The sequence below is a fragment of the Ovis canadensis genome, chromosome 4 (assembly GCF_042477335.2).
Source record: "Ovis canadensis isolate MfBH-ARS-UI-01 breed Bighorn chromosome 4, ARS-UI_OviCan_v2, whole genome shotgun sequence".
Lineage (NCBI taxonomy): Eukaryota > Metazoa > Chordata > Mammalia > Artiodactyla > Bovidae > Ovis > Ovis canadensis.
The window spans coordinates 131,999,262-132,017,989 of NC_091248.1; positions in this window are offsets into that span (position 1 = coordinate 131,999,262).

An 18,728-nucleotide genomic window follows, 5' to 3' on the forward strand; every position below is an offset into this window, starting at 1 on the left:
GAAATAGGTCTTACTGCTCTGAACAAGTATATCCCCAGCTGCTCAGCATGGTGCCCGATGCCAAGTGGATGATGGATAGATACTGAGAGAGTAGATGGGTGCATTTCGAATGAGCTAACATCAATGCCAGGGATTTTCCACCTTGGTTTTAAGGCACCACCACAGTCACAGCTGTGCCAAACTGAAAGTTCCTTCTTCGACTGGAAGCTGCTCCACTGTTACTGACGCCCAGACTTTGCTTTACAGATGGGGAGACAAGGTCCAGAAAGGTTAGGCCAGGGGCCAGCCAGCTTGTCCTGTGATGGGCGAGACAGAAGACACTGCAGGCATTGTGGTCCAGGACACCCGTTCTGACTCCTTAACCCCACCACTGCAGGGAGACGGCAGCTGTAGTGGAATACGTGTGCCGATGGGCGGGGCTGGCTCAGTGGCACCCCCTCCTCAAAGGCGGGCGGCCGGCCAGATTGAGCCCGAGGGCCTCCGCTTGCCGACTGTGGGCTGGGGCATCCAAGGTCACAGGCTCACAGACTCCATCCCAAAGACCAACACCCAACAGGTGTGAACTAACTCACAGGTCCCTGGAGCGCCAGCCGGCACTTCCTCTACTTGGCTGTGCCAACTCTCCAGTCTCCAGAGGTCTGTCTGAGTGCTTGACCATCAGGAAGACAGGGGAATTAGGGCTAATTAATTAGTCCAAACTTTGAAGTCCAGAGAGGAAACGGCCTCATATTAACTGCAAACGATCATCCTAAGTAATATGCATGTGGCACTTTCATTAAATTTTCTCTCAAATCTTGAAAAATATGCATCTCCTGGCTGCCAACATTTTCATCTTAGGATAATTATGAAGCCTCCCCAAATAGTCCTTTCTCAGTCTGCGATCCGCAGCGGGGCACAGTGCCAGCTGCTGAGGCTTGATGGAGCTGTTTAATTTGAGACTTATAAGCACAGCACAGGTGAAAATGAATAAAGACAGTGGAATTTACTCAGAACACACCCAGTGTACATGCCTATTGTGTAGTGATGTTCATGGGGAAAAGAAATTATATGAACCTAAAATGAAGGTACTTCAGTGTCTATCAAGGTAAATTCAGGCATTTTAGGAACATCGTCCAAAGATAATAAAAATCATTTTACTGTGATAAAGGCAGACATTTCAACATAAGACAACCATTCTTATGAACATTTATTCACAAAAAGAAAACAGCCACAGAATAACACGACCAAGAATCTTAAACTTTCAGCTTGTAACACATTTTTGTTTTTGTTCAGTCACTAAGTCGTGTCCAATCCTATGGATTGCAGAGCTCCAGGCTTCCCTGTCCTTCACTATCTCCTGGAGTTTGCTCAAATTTATGTCTACTGAATTAGTGATGCTAGCTAATCATCTTATCCTCTGTCATCCCCTTCTCCTCCTGCCTTCAATCTTTCCCAGCATCAGGGTCTTTTCCACTGAGTCACCTTTTCTTATCAGGTGGCCAAAGTATTTGAGTTTCACCTTCAGGATCAGTCCTTCCAATGAATATTCAAGGTTGGTTTCCTTTAAGATTGACTGGTTTGATCTCCTTGCAGTCCAAGGGACTCTCCAGAATCTTCTCCAACACAATTCAGAAGCATCAATTCTTCGGTGCTCAGCCTTCTTTATGGTCCAGTTCTCACATGTCTACATAACTGCTGGAAAAACCATAGCTTTGACTATACAGACCTTTGTCGGCAAAGTAATGTCTTCACTTTTTAACACACTGTCTAGGTTAGTCATAGCTTTCCTTCCAAGGAGCAAGCATCTTTGAATTTCACGGCTACAGTCACCATCCACGATGATTTTGAAGCCCAAGAAAATAAAATCGGTCACAGCTTCCACGTTTTCCCCTTCTATTTGCTACAGGACCGTATGCCATGAGCTTAGTGTTTTGAATGTTCAGTTTCAAGACAGCTTTTTCACTCTCCTCTTTCACTTTCATCAAGAGGCTCTTTAGTTCCTCTTCACTTTCTGCCATTAGAGTGTGGTATCATCTGTGTATCTGAGGTTGATATAATTTAGGGGCTGTGAATTAAAAGTGTCATTCTTGGTTTATTAACGTTCAATTCCCAGCCAATTCTGAAGATAATTTTTGAGATATTAAAACCCAGCTACACAGCAGTTCTAATATCACATTCGATTTCCTGACTTGGGCTCAAAGTAATTCCTTCCTGTTGTAAACCAGTCATTTTCCTCATTTAAAACACACTATTCCTTAGAAAGACGAAGACAGGGCTTAGGGTGTTAGTGGTCAGGGACAGAAGGCCATAGGATGAGCTGAACAGAAAACCAGAGGAGAGAAAGCCCCAGAGTGCTCTCACTTAGGTCAGAGTCCCTTCTATTTCAGGGGTCCTGTAAGAAAATTCCAAGGGGTGCACATTAGGGATATTGGTGATGCTTCTGCTTCTGTTACTCACCTGCTCATGTGAAACAAAGAATCTGCTCCAAAGCTGTGCAGAGAAAGAAAAACCAGACTATGGAGAGAAAAGAACCACCTCGCTGAGCACAGAAGCCATCTATATTTACAACACTTTGTCCAGCCAGCCATTTCAAGGATTAAATGATTTAATAAGAGTCCTGGATAATTCTAATACGTTTCCAAGTGGGAGGATTTATTCAATCTATTTGCCTATGTCTGGCAGCTCTGAGGACTTTCATAAAAGTCTATTAAAATAAAAGCAGAGGGCTTTGCAGGTAGAATTAAGTCCCATGTTCCACTCCTACAGAAAAATTTCAATGTATTGGAGAATATGTGTATAGTATGATCATAAATGGAAACTTCCATTTTATCTTGGGCTTTGTGACTGATGCATTTTATCCCACTCATCTACAACGTGTTCATTAGAATCCGAGAAAGAAGCTTCACGGATCCTTTCTCTGCGTGTTAGTCATTCAGTCACATCTGACTCTTTGGGACCCCATGGACTGTAGCCCACCAGGCTACTCTGTAGAGGATTCTCCAGGCAAGAATCCTGGAGTGGGTTGCCATGCCCTCCTCCAGGGGAGCTTCCTGATGCAGGGATCGAACCCGGGGCCCCCACATTGCAGGCGGATTCTTTGCCATCTGAGCCGCCAGGGAAGGTTCTCCTTCTCTCCGTTCCTCCATCCTTCTGTCCTTGGCTCTGTCTAATCCGCCAATGGCACTCTTGGTTCTTTACAGTGGCTTTAAGAAATGACTGCAAAATAATGTAAAGCGGCAGGTGGTTGTCATAGGCACACAGCATTATGACTTTAAAGTTTGGTTATCATGACTAGTGAAGTAGGATGAAGCTTAATATTGCTATGAGGAGTGCAATGGGTGACATTCTTACTACTTTTAAGTAAATGGGCTCGTGACAGTCTCACGGGCTCCATCCTGCTGCAGGATATGAGCTGCTCCTGCTGTTGACGTTTTCACTAAAGCCTAATAAGGCAATGGCACCCCACTCCAGCGCTTTTGCCTGGAAAATCCCATGGATGGAGGAGCCTGGTGGGCTGCAGTCCCTGGGGTCGCTAAGAGTTGGACACAACTGAGCGACTTCACTTTCCCTTCCATGCATTGGAGAAGGCAATGGCAACCCACTCCAGTGCTCTCGCCTGGAGAATCCCAGGGACCGCGAAGCCTGGCGGGCTGCCTTCTATGGGGTTGCACAGAGTCGGACACAACTGACGCAACTTAGCAGCAGTAGCAGCATCAATATAAAGCATTATACATATATAACATTACATTATACATATACAACATTACATTCTATATATTACATTACTATATATCCAATAATGTGCACCAGCCCTACTCAGAGAGCCTGACGAGGTGGATACGCCCGTGTAACCAGCTAAAGACACGGGATTGCCTGTGTTACACTCCATCACAAACCACTGCTTCCTGTCCTGACTTCTGATATCTTAGAGCCGTTTTTCTGTAATTAAGTCTATATAAACGGATTCACATATTTTGTGTCTTGTCTTTGGCTCAAAATTATAGTCTGTGAGAGCCATTCACACGCCCCCACGTCGTTGCGGCCTCTCCATCCATATTGCTGAACCGTGGTCCCGGGCAAGTGCTCCACAGCGGTTCATCCACACGACGATCCTGGGCATTCGAGCAATTTTCAGCTTTTCGTTGCTGTGAGCGTGCCACGACGAGCATTTCCATACATGCTATTTGGTGGATAGATGCACGCGTTAAGTTGGATACACATAGTCTGGCCGTGGAATTGCTGGGTTGGAAGAACGGCATATGTACGGTTCAACAGATGCTGCCAACCATTTTCCCAAGTGGCTGCACCGTTTCATTCCTGCCAGAGGTGGCGCTGTCTTTTTCATTCCGGCCGTCCTGCTGGGCGAGTGGCGGTGTTGCAATATGATTTTCATTTCTTTGATTAACGAGGTTGAGGACTTTAATACTTACTGGCCATTTGGCCACTTTCACATATGAAGTATCTGGTTTTTTGTTTTTTTTTTTTAACGTTTTGCCCTCACCACAAGGCATGTAGGATCTTAGTTTCCGGACCTCCTGCGTTTGTAGCGTGGAGTTTTAACCACCAGTGGACCACCAGGGAAGTCCCAATGTCTGCTGTGTTTTTACTCATGTTGTAAAACTCCCCCCTCCTATAGCTTCTGAGCGCAGGGATGAGGCCCGTCCTCCCTTGTTTCTAACCTGCTATGTTCCTGGGAGTCCCGTCCGCGGCCGCCGCAGTCCCAGGCTCTCCAGCTTCTGCGGAATCCTTCCTACGACCGACATTCCCTCCGAACGCCCCTGTCTACTCTGGACTCTGGGATGCTTAGCCTCAGTTCCCTAGAAAGCAAATATACCAGCACTTGTTTCAGAACTATTATCCCCAACACATCATTTTGGTTAAAATTGTTAAAAGTTAGTTTCAGATTTCTCTTTACTGATTTATGATCAAATATAAGTGTTTTGTTGAAAATGTATACTTTTATGCAAAGTATTTCCCCATTTTACAATTAAGTGCAGTATAAAACTGGCAAGGAAAACAAAGCGTTTGGAACTGAAAATATTGAGACATCATGTTCTAAATGGTTAGAACCATCTCTTTGATTTACACAGATTCTTTTTTTTCCAAGTGAAGTACTGAATATATTAAATTCTGAACTCTGGAAACCTCAGATGTTTTCTCTGCAAAAAGTGATTTTTTTTGAATACTAATGTCAGCGAGACATACAATGGTTTTGTCGGCTTTGGGGAATTTGAACTCAAACACTTCAAAGTCTAATTTCTTAAATATTTTATGCATATTTACACACGCTATGTATATATGTGGATATATTCAACACATACACACCGTTTACTTAGCTGTACCAATAGACCCTTTCTTGGAATGGCTGAGCTTAACCTTGGGGGAATTCTAGTAAGGCACATGCATAGCATGTAAGATCTTGACCCATTTTCACGATTTCACTTCATTTTCTACTCAGATGAGCATCCGCCCCTCAAAGAATGTACTCACATCTCTCTTCCTCCCGCAAGAGCTGGAAGGAAGGGGGGCCTTGCGGAGCTAAAACAAGGGGGCATTAGGAGTGCGTGCAGTTCTCGTTCTGAATCAGAGCATGGGAGCCTCCATGGGGCAGGGAGAAGATGGCACAAGATTAAAAGAGAGAGAATTAACATCCGATCACTCAACACAGACCCCAAGGGAGCCGGAAACTCCCCACCGTCCGTTTACTGAGGAAGGCGGCAGGCGCTCGCGCCCAGATGAGGATGAGAGACACGGACCCCAGGCTTTTCATCAGACAAGGGTACGAGTCACCTGCCGAGACACCCTCCTCTAGACGAGGCCCAGTGCCCCTCCTGCCCGTGTGTGGGCCAAGTCCTGGCGGGGCGAACATTTCAGGCATTGCCTGGGGCAGCCGCGACACAGGCTGTGTTATTTCCTTTCTGGTTTTAGTTAGATTTCCCAACCAATTCAAAAGAGCAAGTACTAGTCCCACCTCTATTTGGCGTGTGCAGTAAATGCTTGTTTCTGCTGAGGAAACCGTGCCAGTGGTTCTGACTCAGCCTTTGGTTTTGCAGAACCATCTTCTGAGCTTGTCAGCACACAACCAACTGTGGTCCCTGCCAGCAAGCATGGAGTGGAATGGTTGGCGCTAATGAGGTGCACTTAAAGGAACTGGACTACTTTGAGTCAGGGAGGGACCCAAGAGATTATCAAAATGGTGTTCAATTCTTTTTACTTTTTTTAACACTTTTTTTTTTTTTTGCCACACCATGTGGCATGAGGGATCTTAGTTCCCAGACCAGGGATCAACCCCACGCCCCTTCAATGGAAGCTTGGAGTCTTAACCACCGAACTGCCAGGGAAGTCCCCTGAGGTTCAGTTATTTTTAAACAAGGTCTTACGCAGAACTCCAATTTGGCTCTTGGAAAAGACACTCATGGGGAAGAATTTCAAGATCTAAATAATCTGAATTGGTGGAAACCAAGACAAGATTTGGGACTCCCTGGTAGCTCAGCTGGTAAATAATCCACCTGCAGTGCAGGAGACTTTAATTCGATTCCTGGGTCAGGAAGATCCCCTGGAGAAGGGATAGACTACCCATTCCAGTATTCTTGGGCTTCCCTGGTGGCTCAGACAGTAAAGAATCCACTTGCAATGCAGGAAACCTGGTTTCAACCCCTGGGTTGGGAAGATCCCCTGGAGAAGAGAAAGGCTACCCTCTCCAGTATATGGCCTGGAGAATTCCATGGACAGAGGAGCCTGACAGGTACATGGGGTCGCAAAAAGTCGGACATGGCTCAGTGACTTTAACTTTCACTTTTCAAGACAAGATTTGTGGAAATGTACTCCAGGCACCAGGCTAAGAAAGGTAAAATACATGATTGGGCTGGGGTGACTTTGTTGGTGCAGACGTCCTCTCCCAGGACTCAGGACTCACAGGGCCACGGGGAATGGCTCCTGGTCCTGGATCCCTCAGCCAGCGTCGGTGAGGTGGAGATACTGGACATTCCCTGTCTTACCCCGGCACTGGGATGTTCAACTGAAATAGTATGTGAACACCAATGTAAGCCACTATGGAATTAAAATGTTTCCCTAGTAGCTACATTTTTTGGAAAAGTACAAAGAAAGAGGTGAAATTAAATTAATATATCAAAAAATACTATTACTTCCACTTCTAGTCAGCATAGAAAATAATCAATGGGATATGTTGTATTCCTTTTTCATGTACGTCTGAAGCCTGTGCATTTCACACTTGGTAGCACATCGTAATTAGAGCTAGCCACACTTCGAGTGTTCAACAGCCAGAAATGAAGAGGAAGAATACACCACTCACTCTACCGATGTCAACAGTACTTCAAGACATTCAATAAATAAATCGTTCATAAAAATTTTTTGTACAAAAATTCCAGCTACTAATTGAAGAAGAAATTACAGAATATCACTATATTGCAACCTAAAGTGAGATAAATGGAAAAAACTGATAAGTGAAAAGCTGAAAGGGACCATTATAATGGATTGATCTGCTTGACGTCACCTGAACCCTGATTAATCTTATCACAATTTATTATGTGTCTCTTATAACATAATCCAGAAAGTACTCTCACCAAAAAACCCGCAAATACTTGTAGGCTAAACAAAGTGCTACTAAACAACCAATGAATCACTGAAGATCTCAAAGAATAAATTTTAAAAAAAATCTGGAGATGAAGATAACACAATGATCCAAACTCTATGGGACGCAGCAGAAACAGTCCCAGGAGGGAAGTTTATAGCAACACAAGCCTACCTCTGGAAATGAGAAGAATCACACAAACAACCTAACCTTACGCCTAAAGGGAGTAGAAAAAGAACAAGGAAAACCCCAAATTACTGACAGTAAAAGGAGACAAATAATAAAGGTCAGAGCGGAAATACACAGAGGCTTAAAAACGACAGGAGAGACCAATGAAACTAAGAGCTGGTTTTCCAAAGGACATTAACAAACTGATAAACTCTGAGCCAGCCTCATCGAGAAAAAAAGAGAGTGATCAAATGGGATTTAGCCCAGGGATGCAAGGATGGTTCAGTATCAACAAAGCAATGGATGTGATACACCTCATTAACGAATCTGAGAGTAAAGAGCCCATGCTCATCTCAGTAGATGCAGAGAGAGCTTGTGACAGAATTTCATATCCATTGATGAAAAATTCTCAACAAAGTGGGCACAGAGGGAATACACCTCAACATAATAAAGGTGATATACAACCAGGCCACAGCTAGCATCATTCTCAGCAGCGAAGAGACGAAAGCATCTCCTCTGAGATGAGGAGCAAGTGAATGCCACTCTTGCCACTCTTATTCAACACAGCATTGGCAGTCCTGGTCACAGCGACCAGACAGGAAAAAGAGGTGAAGGGGCTCAAACTGGAGTAAAACTGTCATTGTTTGCAGATGACATGATGCATAAAAATCCCTCTCAATAGGCCACCAATAAACTAGAGCTCATCAATGAACGCAGTAAAGTGCAGAATACAAAATCAATAGGCAGGAATCTGTTGGATTTCTATACACAACAATGAACCATCAGAAAGAGAAATTAAGAAAACACCTCCATTTATGATTGCATCAAAACAATAAAATACCCAGGAATAAACCTAACTAAGAATGTAAAATACCTGTACTTAGTAAAATAGCAGACACTGATGAGAGAAACTGAAGATGACCCAGAGGAAAAGATACAGCTAGTTCATGGACTGGAAGAATTATTATTGTTAAAATGATCATACCACCTTAGACAATCTACAGATTCTATACAATCTATCAAAAGATCATGAGAGTTTTCAAAAAATGAGAACAAATAATTCTAAAATTTGTAAGAAAGCACCAAAGATGCTGAACAGCTAAAACAACCTTAAGAAAGAAGAAAAAATGCTGGAGGTATCCCATTCTCTGATTTCAAATCTACAGTAATTGAAACGAATGGTACTGACTCAAAAACAGAATCACAGACCAATGAAACAGAGTAGAGAGCCCAAAAATGAGCCTACATTTATCTGGGCAATTAACCTACGACAAAAGACGCAAGAATATACAAGGAGGAAAAGACAGTCTCTTCAATAAGTGGTGGTGGGAAAGCTGGACAGCAACACACAAAAGAATCTACCTGGACTACTTTCTCACACCATGAACAAAAATAAATTCAAAATGGATTAAAGACTGAAATGTAAGACTTGTAAAACTTCTAGAAGAAAACATGGGCAGTATGTTCTTTTTATTTATAAATATTTGGCCGTGCAGGGTCTTAGTTGCAGCACGCAAGGTTTTTGATCTACATTGCAGCATGCAGACTGTTCAGTTGCGGCTTGTGAGATCTAGTTCTCTGGCCAGGGACTGAACCCGGCCTGCCTGCATTGGAAGTGCAGAGTCTCAGCCACTGGACCACAAGGGAAGTCCCAGGCAGTATGCCCTTTGACATTGATCTCAGTAAATTTTTTTTGGATATGTATCATCAGGCGAGGGAAGCAAGAACAAAAATAACAAACAGTTCTACACCAAACTGAAACACTTCTGTACAGTGAAGGAAACTATGGACAAAACAAAAAGGCTGCCTACTGAATAGGAGAAGGTATTTGTAAACAATATGTCCAATTCAGGTTAATACGCAAAGAATATACTTGTATATATCATACTCATACAACTCAACATCAAAAACAAACAATACAGTTTAAAAAGAATGGGCAGAAGGCCTGAATAAACATTTTTCAAAGAAGACAGACTGCCAGCAAGTACATAGAAAGACAAACATCACTCACCATCAGAGAAAGTGATTCAGAACCATAGCAGGACCATGCCTCTCACAAGCCAGAATAGGCATTACCAAAAAGCCAGCAAAGAACAAGCGTTACTTGGGATGCGGAGAAAAGAGAGCCCTCGTGCTGATGGGAAGGTAGGCTAGTGCAGCCACGGTGGAAAAGAGCGTGGAGGAGCCTTGAAAAGTTAACAGTAGAGCTACCGTGTGGCCCCGCAACTCCGCTCCTGGGCATTTATTTGAAGAAAATGAAAATACTAGTTCAAACAGATATATGCACGCCAACGTCCACTGCAGCATTATTAACAATAGCCAGAGTGTGGAAGTGCCCACTGATAGACAGTGGATAAAGAAGACGTGATGCATATATACATATATATACATTTACATGGTAATAGATGGAGACGGCTTATTGTGGCGATCACTTTGAAATTATGAAAACCCTGAGTCTCTATGTTGTACACCAGGAACTAACATAGTGTTGTAGGTTAATAATACTTCAATAACAAACTCTTGGAAAGCGAGATTAGGGAATTCCCCAGCAGTCCAATGGTTAGAACTAGACACATTCAGTGCTGTGGGCTTGAGGGTCAATCCCTGGTTGAGGAACTAAGATCTCGCACACCTCACAGTGCAGCAAAATTAAAAAAAGAAGAAGGAAAGAAAAAGAGATCATTTGTGGTTATCAGAGGTGGGCACAGGGGGAAGGGGACTGTCTGGAAGAGGTCAAAAGGTATAAACTCCCCTTACAAAGCACATACATACTAGGAATGTAATGTGTGGCGTGATGAATGCAGCTAACGCTGCTGTGTGTTACCTATCCGAGTCCTTACGTAGATCCTGAGTTCTCATCACAAGGAAAGAAGTTTTCTCTTTTTCTTCTCTTTGGATCCTATATGAGATGATGGATGGTCACTAAGCTTATTGAGGACACCATTCCATGGCATATGTTAAGTCAAATCATTATGCTGTACATTTTAAACCTGTTAACTACATGTCACTGAAACTGGAGGGAAAAGAGTAGTTAGGTTTGATCAGTGGACTAGTAGCTAGGACATCCCAAGGGAGCTTGCTAGAAATGCTAGTGTTTAGGCCCACCCCCAAACCTACTCCACCAGAAGCGGCATCTTCAGGGTTGTGCTCATTCACGTTTGGCTGCGCCGGTCTCCGCCATGGCGTGGGCTTTTCTCTAGTGGTGTGTGGGCTTCCGCTTGTGGAGGCTTCTCCCGTGGGGGCGCTCAGCCTCCAGGGCGCGGGGCCTCGGCAGGCGCAGCGCGAGGGCCCGTTGGCTGTGGCTCCCAGGCTCCAGAGCGCAGGCTCAGTGGCTCGGGCACAGCGCACGTGCTTAGCTGCTCTGTGGCACGTGGGATCTTCTGGATCAGGGACTGAACCCGCATCTCCTGCATTGGCCGGTGGATTCTGTATCACTGAGCCACCAAGGAAGGCCAGAAACTGTGTTTTCAAAAGATCCCTAGGTGATCCGCCTAAACTTTAAATTTTGAGATGCACCGGTATACACAACAAATGATCAAGCCTTTTCAATAAATGTGTTGTGAGAATTTTTTAAAGGTGATAGGTTTAAAGAGATATACGTTTAAAAGATTTCAGACATATACACCCAATATAAAGTGTGGACCCTGTCTGGATCCTGATTTTAACAACTTTAAAAAGTTTCCAAATTTGAACACCACCTGGAGATTTGATACTAAGGAACTGGTGTTAATCTTTTTATGTGTGACAATGCCCGGGATTATGTTGTTTAACACAGTCTTTGTCATAGAGATATATGCTCACGTAATTATGGATGCAATAATATGATGAGGTTTGCTTCAAGACAGCTCAGGAGAGAAAGCACCCCAGGTGGAGGGAGTCTGACCATGAGCTGTGTGCTGGAGTAGAGTGAGGGGTGCGGGAGGGTGTCACTCTAAACACTTCAGTCTGGTTTACGTATGCTTGAGACTTTCCACAATAGAATAAGTTTTCAGAAGTACACTGTTAAAGGAAGCACAGACATCCTTGAGAAGTTCTGAGAGAGAGAGGACGAAAGGAAAATGGCATATGGAAATAAGCTCCGTGCTTTGAACTGAAAAATCGGGATCCCAGAAAGGAAACACTTGTCAGAGACACGGTTGGCAACATTTGTCTACCAGACCTTGAGGACAGGAAGCTCATCAAAGTTTCCTGACCCATGGGATCCCACACGGTAGCTACCCAAGCATGGGGTCCCTAGGAATAAACCACAGGGTCAACCCAATGAGGGGCTACTTTCGTCAGACAAAAGCCCAGGTCTGGTAGGCAGAGATCCAGCTCCTGCTGCCGTGGTGATGCTGCAGGCTCCCTGACCCAGTTCCCAGACCTAGGTCTGATCACAGAGACCAGCGCCTGCTGACCGAGGAGCAGGCTGGGCCCCTTTGGAGAATCTCTGCAGCGTGGCCAGGCATGTATTCTATAAACTGTCTTCAGGCCTCTTCAAAGGGGCCTGTGACTTCACAGGAAGCACTGGCCTGGCTGGGTCCAGCTCTGACCTCAGCTGTGGACGGGTGGACACAGCTGCACACAGGACGCTGATGGCATGGTCCTTTGGGCTCCCCACTCACTCGCCTGTCTGGGGGCTTTCTTTCCTTTTTCTTTCAAACTTTAAGCTTTTTGTTTTGTATTGGGGTACAGGCGATGCTGTGGTAGCTTTTAGGCGAAACACCGAATGGACTCAGCCACACACATACAGGTCTCTATGCTCCCTCAAATGCCTCTTCCATCCAGGCTGCCACTCTTGAATGGAGCTCCATGTGCTGGACAATACTGTCCTGGGACTTTTCCACTGCTGGGGGATTGGGCTGGCCTGCACGCAAAAGCTGGCCCAGAAGGAGGGAGGTGGTGAAGCTGACAGCCCTGGGGCAATTCCAAAAATGCACTGAGAAGTCCATGGACGAATGTTTGACCCCCGTTCTAAGGTGAGTCCAGCTTTAAGGGCATGCCTCCTTTCCAGGTGACTGGAAGCTGGATGTCTGGGGTGTCAGCTCTGCAGGGACCTCTGCACTGCTCTCCCTGGCTTCCTTCCCCTCTCCCTGCTCCTCCACTCGTTCTCTCTGAGGTCGACTCCCCCCAGATTACTTGTACCCAGGTCTCCATCTCAGCTTTGATGGGGAGCGACTCGGATAAGAAACCGTATCCTTGTTGATGTGAATCTCTCGGCCGTCCACATTGCATCGCGGTCCCCCAGCCAGAGGGTTACAGAGGCCAGATGAGAGACTCTGAGCCCCAGTGCAAGGGCGGGGGCTGTCTAGTGAGTATGCAAACCGTTCCTGAGTGCTCAGTCCGAACGGAAAACCTAGGCTGCAGAATATCCACATCGGCTCCCTGATCCAGGAGGTAAAATGAGGATGAGAGGCAAGGGAGAAGCCAAGATCTGTGCAACTTTCCTCCCACCCCCACCCCACGTCAGGGAGGGAGGTGTGGGCGGTTCAGAGACTGGCTTGAGAAAGGGCCAGTCTGCAAGCTCTGGGCTTCAGGGATTCCCAAGGACCCATGTCCTTTTCTTCTTTTCTTTTTTTGGCCATGTTCTTCACCACCTGTGATCTTAGTTCCCCGCCCAGGGATCGAAGCCGCAACCCTCGTGTTGCAAGTGCAGAGTCCTAACCACTGGACCACCAGGGAAGTCCCCCGACATCCTTTTATATGCAAAGGAGGCACAGATTCCCCCCAACAGTGCCCTCAGCCTTCTTCAGAAAGCCAGATGGCTCCGGTAACTGCAAACAGACTTGACCTCACCGAACGCCCTGGTCGCTGCTGCTCGCCCCACTGCCAAGCAGAGAAAATGCCAGCTTCCTGAAAGATGCCTGGCCAGCCAGGGAGGCAGGAAACAGCCCGTTGCAGGCGCGGAGACAGGAGGCCGCCTGTTCCCCCTCTCCCCGAGCGGCACTGTCTTCTTGCCCTTTCATCCAGACACTTGAGGGAGAAGAGGGCCTGGGGGAGGCACACTAGGAGCGTCTGTGGCCTCTGCACCTGCTCCAGGAGTGAAGTACACTCGCTTACTTACAGGAGGTGAAGTTACTCATCGCATTAGAGCCCTCCCAAGGCGGCAACTTAACTTTACCAATGTAATGGTAACTTGAGCATTCAAGCTCAGTCCCCTCAGAACATAAGACATTTCAAGGCTAAAACACGTAAAAAGTGTCCTCTTCTTCTAGGATACACTAGTTCAAAAGTCTCATCACCGTCAATAGCTCATTTGTTTTAGGCTAGTGAGTAACTTCAGCCAACAGAATAAAAGATGGTAAGTCCCAAGGTTTTTCTTCTCCAGAAAACGGGCTCTCCGGGGCTTCTGCCTGGATTCGCCAAGCCCTGTGCTGGAGGTCAACAGCGCTGTTGTTGTTGTTTGGTTGCTCACTCGTGTCTGCCTCTTTGCAGACCCCATGGACGGCAGCACGCCAGTCCTCCCTGTCTGTCGCCAACTCCCGGAGTTTACCCAAACCCATGTCTATTGAGTGGGTGATGCCATCCAGCCATCTCATCCTCTGTCGTCCCCTTCTTCTCCTTCCTGCAATCTTTCCCAGCATCAGGGTCTTTTCCAATGAGTTAGGTCTTTGCATCAGGTAACCAAAGTATTGGAGCTTCAGCTTCAGTATCAGGCCTTCCAATGAATATTCAGGACTGATTTCCTTTAGGATGGACTGGTTGGATCTCCTTGCAGTCCAAGGGACTCTCAAGAGTCTTCCCCAACACCACAGTTCAAAACCATCAATTTTTCAGTGCTCAGCTTTCTCTATAGTCCAACTCTCACATCTGCACATGACCACTGGAAAAACCACACCTTTGACCAGACGGGCCTTTGTTGGCAAAGTGATGTCTTCGCTTCCCTAGGACACCTGTAAGTGAGCCCTGTAGAGTTCCCCTTTTCCTGTGAGAGCACAGCAGTGAGGAAGGCCCATGATGACGGCTCCGGCTTCACACGGCCACTCTGTGCAAGCGCTGGGCAGGTCTCCTCCCCATCCACCCACACCCTTGATGAAACGCCAACACCATGGGAAAACCAATGATATCCTTCTGTTATTGTGAAAACAGTTTGGACCTTGCAGACCCACTGGAAGGGATTAGGAACCGCACTTTGAAAACCACCAGTCTAGATGACCCAGGGCCCTTCAGACCATTTGGAGGCAGCGGGAGGGAAAGCTAACCTCGCCCTGGTGCAGGAACCTCGTCCTGGCTGCCGCTGGCTGTTCCAAGGGAGCTGGAGCCACTCTGATTCTCCAGAGTGAAGGGAATGGAGCCGGATCAGTGGCTGCCCGCCAAGCTCTGAAGGCTGTGCTCACCCACGCTAGCCGAGATGCGGTCTAGTCCTGCATAACCGAGCTCGGGTCTGACCGCTGTCCCCCCCAGGACCCCACTGGGGCTGCCGGGACCAAGGACCAAAGCACACGTGGACTCCCCTCAGCCGTGTGCTGCTCTTTCTGCTGTCTTGCCTGCCAGGTTGGAGGAGATGTTCTGGAGACTTTCTCTTGGCCTTCCTTATTACAACAGCTTCTACCCGCCCAGGTCAAGGAACCAGGGGGTCTGCCCACTGCCATTAAGCATGTTCCAATCATGCACTTGGGAACTGGAGAAATAAATATTGAGGGAATTCCCGATAGAAATTTCTGATGTATGATCACATGGGGATATCATTTAATGTCTGGAATATAATACAGATTTTCTGTAAGAAGGATTATCTGTTAATGAATCACTGATTTCATAAAATTGTGGTGGTTAGGGTAGGTAGGAAAAAATCTTACCCATCAGATCCTTGCGAGTGGAGCAGAATTAGGTTCTATTCTGCATTTCCAATTTTTTTCTCACTTTCAAACTTTCAGTTAAGAATCAGCTCCTACTTGAATGAAACAGATGCATACTTTCCCACTAAGAAAATGTAAAATAAGCCTTCTATATGCTTCTTTGGCTTAATCACAAACTGTAAGTAACTTCAATAGACCACTGAGCCTGCAATCTAATTCTTGCCAGAATGGCCACAAATTACGTTTTATAAAGACATGTTTTGGTAGCTGTCCTACAATTGGTTAACGTGTCTATAAAACCACCACACAGCCTATCACCCTAGTTGGTTATCTGGTTGCACCTTTTCAGCAAGTAGCTTTTGTTGATGGTTTATTCATTTGCCAGAGGGCCGTATCAAAACAGCACACAGCAGCTTAAGAAACAGGAATTTACTTTATGTTTGACAGTTCTGCAGGCTGGAAGCCCAGAAGCAAGGCGTCATCAGGTGTGGCTTCTGCTGAGGCCTCACCCTGGGCCTCCGATGGCCTCCTCTTTGCTGGGTCTTTGCCATCTTTCCTCGGTACACCAACATCCCTGGTGCTGCTGTGTATCCAGCTTCCTCTTCCTATAAGAATGCAAGTCAGATTCAATGAGGGCCCACTCTAATAGCCTCACTCTAACTTAATCTTATCTCTCAAGACCCTATTTCCAAATACAGTCACATTCTGAGGTGCTAGAGATCAGGACTTCAAAATGAGGGTTTAGGAGAGAGGGGATACAGACTACATGCATTAAACAAGAAAATCCTATTCCCCAAAACTGGCATTTCTGAAGTGCTTTATGGCAGATGAGAGCTTTACACCTGTTTGCATTTTTTCAAGCTAAACCTGTGGCCGTGCTTTAAGATTAAAAAGCTGAAATGTTCTGATCTTTCCCTTGTGTCTGTGTAAGAAAATAAAACAGGATTTCTCAACAGAAATGGGCTCTTCTGGAAATATTCCATCGGATCTCCTCTTTCTTAGAGCATTCTCATCAATTCTCAAGTTTATGATGCTCCCATTTGCACAAAATATCCTCAGTTATCCCTGGCTTTGTCCCTTATGGGACAGCTGCTCACTTAATGATCAGTACAGACAGCTGTGCCAGGCAGTCCTGGGGGGTGGGGGTGGGATATCATTTCAAGCCCATGATGTTTTCCAAGCACTTCCCAGGTAGCACTAACGCTAAAGAACCTCCCTGTAAATGCAGGAGATACAGGTTGGGAAGATCCCCTGGAGGAAGGCATGACAACCCACTCCAGTATTCTTACCTGGAGAGTCCCACGGACAGAGGAGCCTGCTGGGCTACAGTCCACAGGGTCACAAAGAGTCGGACAGGACTGCCGTGACTGAGCACACACGACGTCTTCCACATCTGTTCTGACACATGTCATTATCCAGGCCTTCCTTAACCATAAGTAAGGCTGAGCCATCCCACCCAGCCATAGACTCCTGCAACAGAAGGCAGAACTGTTCAGAGCACTTTTTTTTTCCCCAAAGAAGGAGACTGTCTACGTCTCAGTCTAATTAGCTCTGTGACTCCAAAAACGTGATGTTCTCTAAACAACCACGTCTGCCCCTTGACTAAAGCCACGTGGAGTAGCAGTGCACAAGGCAGCCACCGTCAGCTGTTTCCAGGAGAAATTTGGGGAAGCAGCTCTGCAGATAACCTTTATTAATGAACAACATTCTCATCAACATTCCCTAGCTGTATCCTCTCCTCTGAGCTCACAGGGAGGGGGGACTTCTCTCGTCTCAGAGCAGTCTCCTGGGGCTTGTTTCACTCCATTAGAAGCAGAATCTGGTGCGCGTGCGCTCAGTCCCTTCAGTCGTGTCTGACTGTCTGCAACCCCATGGACTGCAGCCTGCCAGGCTCCTCTGCCCATGGGATTCTCCAGGCAAGAACACTGGAGTGGGTTGCCATGCCCTCCTCCAGGGGACCTTCCCCACCCAGGGATGAACCTGTGTCTCTTCTGTCTCCTGCATTGCAGGCAGGTTCTTGACCAGCAGCGCCACCTGGGAAGCCCATCTTTTTCTCATTTTCAAACAGCTAAAAATTTTCTGACCAAATCTGTGGACAACCACTCGTGAACAAATAGGATCCAACGACACCCACTGCACGCGCTTTGTAAACCAGAGGTTTAATGCCGTCTTACTTTTCGGTCACCTCACTTCCCTGATTTTAAGTTATTTTATCTTGCTGTATCATGTGTCTATCTGTGAGTGCTTCGATATTTTCTCAGTTACTGTGGGTTTGTGTGTGTGGCTATGTGAGTGTGTGTGGGGAAAGAGTTAAATGTGCCCTCCTCCTTTTTGTAAGTGAGATGGAGCTTTTATCCATTTTTTCCCTTCACAAGAAGCAAATGTGGTAGAGCTCACTGGAGACTTCAACTTCTCTATGACTTGGAGAAAAAGGTCTAAACATTCTAGCTCCAGTGCCTCAGCACCTCTAGGACAGCAGCCAACTGCTATCCTGCTCTTCCTTCTTAAAGGAAAACGACCCTCTAAGGGAAGTGCCAGGTGTCGTGTAAGAAGCATGCAATCAGGTGCTGAAATCTTCCAGAGCCGAAAAGCCAGTGAAATCATATTAGACCCTTAACTCGGAAAGTGAAGTCGCTCAGTCGTCTTGGACTCCTTGCGACCCCATGGACTGCATCCTGCCAGGTTCCCCTGTCCATGAAATTTTCCAGGTAAGAGTACTGGAGTGGGTTGCCATTTCCTTCTCCAGAGGATCTTCCCGAACCAGAGATTGAACCCGGGTCTCCCGCATTGCAAGCAGACGCTTTACTGTCTGAGCCGCCAGGGAAGCTTTTTACTCGGAAGCTTAACTCGGAAGACAGGTATTAAAATAAAGACCTGTGGAAAGCGAAGAACCCTCTCAAGGTATCGAGACCACCCCTAGAAAGGCCATGGGTTTGGAGTGCTTAGGGGAATATTTCAAGGAAAGTTCTTTGGTAAACTCGTTCCACGAGGGGCGCTCATTTAGGGGAGAAGCGGCAGCACCAAGGACAGCAGCAAGCTCCGCGCGCGCGGGCCGGGGCGGGGACAGCCGGCAGCACCCGGGACAGCGCCAGCGCGGCGCGCTCGGGGCCGAGAGGCGGCCTCGTCAGCTGATGCTTCACGTAGGCTGGCTCCCCAGTTTGATAAGACGGGTCCGGTGGGCGCGCCAGCACTCGCTCTGCGGGGCCGCGGCCCCA